Raw genomic sequence first — 7,592 nt, 5'->3', positions numbered from 1 at the left:
ATAATATTGAAACGCCACTAAAGCCCTTCGAAGACCACAGAAACGGCGCCGTACCATTTTTTTTGCGGCGTTTTATGTGAAAACGCTGCTAATGCATATGTTTTTGCGGCATTCTATTGAAAACGCTGCTAAATATCAGTTTTTACCGGCGCTTCCTCTTAAGCGCCACTAATTCTCTATTTTTTCCGGCGTTTTTTCGAAAAACGCCACTAAAACTGTCGCTAAAACCCAATTTTGGTGTAGTGACTCCAGCTACAACTTAAAGCGGAGGCAGCAACGAGGGAGCAGAGGCAAGCAGAAAATATGACGAACTCCAATTACAGCTTCAGAATATAATGAAGATGTTTCAGCAGTCGCAGAATCCGCCATCTTAGACATTTGTTTTCTTATTGTGAGAATATTTTAACAATATAACTTTTGAATATAATAAATTTTGTTATTTCATTTATTAATTTAGATCATATACATATTTCTTTTGTTGGATTTGAAGTATCATTTAGATTTGTAGTTTTTGGTTGGATTTGATGTTACAGGAAATTATGTTGACAATTCGAGTTCTCTATGAATGAAAATGGGTTGTTAAAAATCTGCTAAAGTTAATGGTGTTTGTGGGAAAAGTGCCACTAAAGGACATGTTCTTTAGTGGCGTTTGTGGGGAAAATGCCACTAAAGGTCATGTTCTTCAGCGGCGTTTGTAGGGATAGTGTCACTAAAGGCCATGTTCTTTAACGACGTTTGTGGGGAAAGTGCCGTTAAAGGTCATATTATTTAGCGATATTTGTCAGGAAAGCGCTGTTAAAGGTCATATTCTATAGCGGTGTTTATGGGGAAGTCGCTGCTGAAGGTCATGTTCTATAGCGACATTTTTCCACATAAACGCCGCAAAAATTTTAGTAGGCCCAAAAAAACACCGCTAAAAACCTGTTTTGCTGTGCTGTTGATGAAACCTTAAGTTGTGGTTAAGCTTTGATGGAAGTAGTCATAATTGAGAAAATAATAGATAAATTGTACGAAAATATTGGTGGCAAATTGCAACTAATTAATTAGATGGGATTCAAAAGGAAAAGGAAAGCTTAGTGGCCTCAATGAACTTCGGCCTATACAAATTAAATCATGTCCATCAAAAAGAAAATGCGAGATTAGACCCACAATAATTTAATTTAATTTTTAAAATAGTTTTAAATAAAAATAAGTAGATAGAGAATGATTCTTTCCGTGCATGCCCGAATTATAGCAAGGACTATGGCTATTTTTCTCTTCAACTATACAATACTCAAATTGATTAAATAAATTGCACAACAGTTTTCTTAATCATTTTGTTAATTTAGTATATAGTATTTAACTTGTGTTTTAATTTTATTTTCCATCCTAAATGTTTGTTAGCTGTGGTTTTCAAAGCATTAGGGTCCACCCACCAACCGCGTACTGGCTGGAGGAGACCTTGACCTGACTGCTTAAAACATTTCTTTTCTTTTTTTCTAGTGATTTTAATTTTTAAATATATATATTTTTTGTAAATAATGTAGTTTTGATATAGTAATACAGGCCAAACACATAATGATATCTTCATACATAAGAAGAAAAAATCCCAGCACGATCAAAGTATGATTAAGACGTGGATAAACATGTTCAAAATAGTTGAACATGCTACAATATAATGAAGGTACAATGAATAATTTAGTTTTAATGAATTCCTTTTAAAGTTTAATTTTATATTTAAATATAAATTCTTAAATACTAAATATATTATTTGGGCTAAATTAGTCGTAGATGTCGATTTTTTTAATTGGAGAGAGAGTGCGAAAGCGAGTTCTATATAACCTATTTTCCTAATTAAAAAAAACGACCTAAAAGGCCAATTAAAAAAAAACACGACACATATGACTAATTTAGCCTATTATTTAGTATCTTCATATATATTTTGGTACTCAAAATAATGGTGTTAACATTTTAATATTTAATTTGGGTTTTAGGAATGATTTGATGAAAGTTAAATTACTAATACTACTATGTTTGAATTTTTCATGATTTTGTAGAATAAATTTCGTATTGATTGTGAATTTATAAAAGTTAATTGCTAATACTATTAGGTTAGAATTTTCATGATTTTAAAAATAAATTTAGTGTTGATTGCTAATTTATTTAATTTTGCATTTAATTTTCCAAATACAATCCGATAGATGTGGTTTAATTTGAGTTTTAAGATTGGTTTGATAATAGTTGACTTCTAATATTATTTGCTAATTATGATTTTTATCAAATCAACTCTAATACCGAATTAAATACTAGAAAAAGGTTAACACTATTACTTTCGGTACCAAAATATATAACTTTTGTCAAAAACACAAGTATTACATTAGACAAAAGTGTGTATCAAATTATAGACCTTGTTAAAGTCGAAAAATTACTAGTTAAGTGTTAATTATATTAAAAAATTTTAGAATGTGGAAACATTTAGCGCACGTTTGGTTCGCTGTAATAGACTAGAGCTGTATTAATGGAATAGAACTGTAATAGTAATTTAATTGTTTGGCTAAATGGAATAGAATAGAACTGTAATAGTATTGGTGTAAGTGGTTTGTGGCAAGCAACTATTATATTCTCCATAATTTGATAGAATTAGAGAATGAAAATGGCAATGAATGCGTAACAACATCAATGAGCTTGCATAACTCAATTGGTTTCCAGCAAATTAAAGTGCTAAATTAGGTGCCTGTCTCTTTGTATTATACAAGAAGAAGATTTTGGGGAAAAAAAAGGAAAAAGGGGAACTGTTTGCTTTAGTAATGAAGCTTCTACTTTTAATCATATAAAAACAAATAAATGCAGCCAAAAGCTATAGAGTTATAGGTTAAGTAGAAGCAAAGCAAAATTTTATTGTCTATTTTAGAAAACCCAAGCATCATGATCGATCCTTGGGGAGGTGAGATGTCTGTTCTTTTCTTTTTCTTTTCCCTTCTTCTCGATCTTTCCATGCATGAATGCATGCACTGTGTGTGATTGACAAATTTTGGATGGAAAATCATGTTTTTGTAGTTTGGAAGTGTGCAAGAACTCGTACGAGGTTCTCGCAAGGACAAACGTGGAAGCTGCATCTACATGAATTTCATCGCCTGATTCCACCTGACATGATTTTGGGGCTAAGAAACGTTAGGCTCTCATTTAAAGGAAAAAGTTCATTCTTTGATGTAATGATGATTTTTTTTTAAAAAAAATAAAAATATTTTATGTTAATAAATCTCAATTATTCATAAATTAAATCAAGTCGAGCCAAATGTCAAATAGATAGAAATTTTTTTCTGCAATACTCACTAAACTCCAACATTTAACGTTGGATACCTTTCAATTCTTTATTTGATATGTTTAATGCCAGTTTGATTTTATATTATAATTATTGAAATCTACTTATAACATTATACCTTTTAAAAAGAATACAAAGAGTCCTTGGTTAGGGATTGGAGAAGAAATATAATTAAAAAAATTGGACAAGTTTTTATTCAACTCCTAAAATAGAACTTAAACACTACAATACAAGCACAGGATGTAATCAGTGGACTCCTTTTTAATTGTAAGTTAATACGACCTTAATCAATGGGCTGCCCCAAAAGTATTAAAAAAGGGCCTTAATCAAAGGTCAAAAGACTAGTGAACAGCCACCGATGCCATGGTCAAATCAACCATTAAAACAAAGATTACAAATAATTTTGATCAAGACTTGCAATTAAAAACATTGCAAAAATAGTTACAACATTTCTAACTTTAATCTCAAGCAGCCGAACCTAATCTATTCCTTTCATTCGGGGCTAAATTAAATTAAATCAAACCAGAAGTTAGTTTATTGAATTTGATACACTAGTCCAACAATTAATCAAATTATTACTACCTTTTAAATAAAAGTTGAAAATTAATAGAAAATCTGAAAATGCATGTCTATACAAATTCATTATTCTAATTTAGAATTCACATCATTCATTGATTTTCAAAATTTAGTCAAATTGATTTTATTTGAATAAAACAATTGATTTAACTATTAAAATTTTAGCGACACTAATATGACAATCTATAAGAATTACATGTGATGATGGGATGGAAGGAGTTTGTTTTAATAAATATCTTAAGACCGAGTAAATTTTATTTAGAAAATTCGATGCTATATTTAATAAAAATTAAATCTGCCATGTAAAATCGAAATTAAAAGAAAAAAAAACACAAATTTACTGGCTTTTTTGGTCAAAATCAACGGTTACGTATTAGTTTCCATTCCTAATTGTGATTCATGAATCATATAAACTGGTTGAACAAAAAAAAAAAAATCATATAAACTCATTTTAAAGTACAAGTGAAACTAAGTTGCTAGCTAGAACCAAAATCAAATGGCGGCTACGGCTTATCGAGTTTCTATCAAAATTTCTAGTTGCCGGAAGCTTGTGTTAGCGGCAACTGCAGCCTTTTTCTTTGATATAATGTTATGTTAATCCACACATGGTGGCTTCAAATTTGACGTTTACATGTCACACTTCCATCGCAAGAAATCAGCCCCTGGTTACATATATATATAAAAAAAACAATATCCACCACAATCTGTTCATAACAAAACCAGTCATCTTACATTAACATTTCTTCATCATTTACTTCACCATATCCTTGAGCTAATTACAATCCTGTGTTTTGCAACGATGGCTGCTTTCATCTTTTTCGTAACATTATTCATGTTAATGGCGAGTACCCCTCGAGCAGATGCTGCTCAAATTTCAGCAGCAGCTTTACTTTTAAGGGTGGACCAATTAGGAAAAGGAGATTATGAAAAGATACAAGACACTATTGATGTCGTGCCATCAGACAATAGAGAAGTTGTTTTCATATTGGTTGAGCCTGGAATCTATAATGAAAAGATTGTTGTGCCAGCTGATAAGCCTTTTATTACGTTAAGTGGTTCAAAGCCAAATGGCACTATAATTACTGGGAGTGACAGTGAGAATATATTTGAATCAGCTACTTTCACTATGTTGGCTTCAGATTTTATTGGCCAATATCTCACAATTCAGGTATATATAACATCTCCATGCATGTACATGTAAAGTATAGAATGCACAATCAAATTTTCGAGTTAACTGAATGTTTGTGTATAACTTTGGTGAATAAAATACTTACGGGCCTGGAGCTAAAGTAGTGGCATTACGGGTGTCTGGAGAGAGGGCTGCTTTCTTTGGATACAGAATTCTATCTTACCAGGATACATTGCTAGATGACACCGGAAGACATATTACAACAATTGTTACATTGAAAGAGCCGTAGACTTCATTTTTGGGAATGCCAGTTCTCTTTTTGAGGTAACATATTTTAGCAATCGATTACTTGGTAATATTCTGCAAGTGTCAAATGTGTTCAAAATATTTGGAGGGTCTTTAAGAGATTATATCCTATATGATAATGTCCAAGTATGTGTTAGATATGAGAATTTTAAGTGAAATGAAGAGTAACTTACATATAAATTCGTCTGGCGGTTATTTCAGAGGTGTCATTTACATACGCTCTCAGAAGGAGGTGCATCAATTATAGCCCAACGAAAGGAGTCACCATCAGAAAAGACAAGATTTATATTCCAGGGTTGCAAGATAACTGGGGTGAAGACTGATGTATTAGGAAGGCCATGGGGCCCATATTCCAGAGTCATTTTTGCCCTAACATATATGTCCAATGTCATACTACCCCAGGGTTGGGATGACTGGGTGATAACACTCTAGAATAACGTATTTTTATGTATTAATTATGTATTTATTCTGAGTATAATTCTGCTAATTTGAGCTATTTATGATCTTTTATCTCATAGGGACTAAATTTGAGGCAAAAGTGAAATTAAGGGCCAAAAGCGTTTAGAGATAAAATGGGCCAATGTGCGACACAAGGAAAAGTTGGTGCCAAAAGTGCAAGCATGGAGGACACAAGGGTTGAAATGCAAAAAGAAGAGATTTTATTCTATTAAACTCTATTTTAATTATATTAGGATAATTAATATTGAGATAATTATTAAGGATTATTTTTAGGATTTTATTTTATCTTTATTTATCTTCAATTAAATGTATTTATCTTTTAGGAATTTAAGTAGGATTAGAATATCTTCCCTAGCACTATAAATAGGGGGTGAAGTGACTCAAAAGGGGATCCCATCTTTTCTTCTTCTGTAAACATTCTGTCCCCAAAAGTCTAGGCTTTTGTTCTTTTCATATTTCTTTTCAATAAAATATTTCTTTTTATTTTATTTATTTTCTTTTCTACCACAACCATGAGCTACTAAACCCATCTAGCCGAAGGTTGTCAAAAATCCCTAAAAGGGTTCATGAGGCTTAGAATCCGTACTTAGCCTCCTCGCTGAGTATTCATCGTTTCTCCAAGACTTTCTGAGTGACGCTTCCGTCCAAGTCCCTTAAGAAGTAAGTTTTTCAACGTATGCAAAGGCGGCCGCTTTGTATGTTTTGGGAAGGTTGCACAGTCGGTTCGTTAGCTTACTGCGTCAGAGGTTGGCGAGCCCAAGAGACAAAATGGCGTGGGATTCGCCATTGAGAAGCGTTGATCTAGCATAAGACGATCCCACAGAAGCGATTGTTGGCTAGAGTCAGGTTCCACTAAATTGTAAGTCTAAATCCTTGGAGCTGGTGGTCGTAGGCGTCCTCTTCCACTATAACTGGCTTATTCGATTTGGGAAAGATCATCTAAAAGCCGAGGATTGAGCCCAAGGCGGAACGAGACAACTGGAGGCTAGAATCTCCCATAAGAATTTTCTTTCTCTCAACTCTATTTTTAATTTTTCTAATTTTCGATTCAATATTCTTAATTCTGTTTTTATTTTATTTTTTGTTTCCAGATCCAACCCTTTAATTCTGTTATTGTTTTTATTTTTTTTCCAGGAACGCAGGTTGTCTTGGGCAAGACTCTGCCTGAGATTTCACGGAACAAGATATTTTGCAAGTCCAGTCCTTGAGGATTTGACCCTACTTCCCTTTTACTATTCTTTTTCATTATTTATTAGGGATATGATATTTTTGGTCGTTTCAATGACCGCATCACTGGGGCGACTCATCCAGGTAAAGGTAACATATAAGTGCAATGTAATATGTTTATCTATTTGTTTATCATTTGAAATTTGAACTGATGCTTAACAATTTTCATGTTTGATATTTGCAACATGGTGTTCTATAGAGAATATAAATGTTATGGACCAGAAGCCAATAATAGGAAAAGGGTTGAATGGTCACAACAATTGACGGCCAAAGAGGCGGAAATTTTCTTGACAAAAAACATGATTGACGGCAAAAGTTGGATCAAATCTACCCCCAAACGTTTCAAGAAAGCTTCTTCTGCCATTTCAAACAATTCCACCACCCATTAATTTTTCATCATCCACAACATTAATTAATTATTGTTAGCCCATGTTGATTTCTTTATTCTTTTTTCTCTATCTCTTATAAGATTCATTTGTATATGTAATCCTATTAAACTTATTCATTTATTCATTTGTAATTATTTCAAAAAGAATTATATTTTAAATACATATTATATAAATAGGGAAACTGTTTGCCACTTGTAATGAAACA

At 32.4% G+C, this 7,592-nt stretch overlaps 1 pseudogene; it reads left to right on the top strand.

Moving 5' to 3' along the window:
* The first annotated feature begins 4,676 nt into the window (after positions 1 to 4,676).
* Positions 4,677 to 7,387, top strand: LOC105766884 (putative pectinesterase 11; annotated as a pseudogene).
* Positions 7,388 to 7,592: the final 205 nt, after the last annotated feature.

This window comes from Gossypium raimondii, chromosome 5, assembly GCF_025698545.1.
Source record: "Gossypium raimondii isolate GPD5lz chromosome 5, ASM2569854v1, whole genome shotgun sequence".
In the NCBI taxonomy this organism is placed as follows: Eukaryota; Viridiplantae; Streptophyta; class Magnoliopsida; order Malvales; family Malvaceae; genus Gossypium; species Gossypium raimondii.
This window is presented reverse-complemented; position numbering and strand designations above follow the sequence as displayed.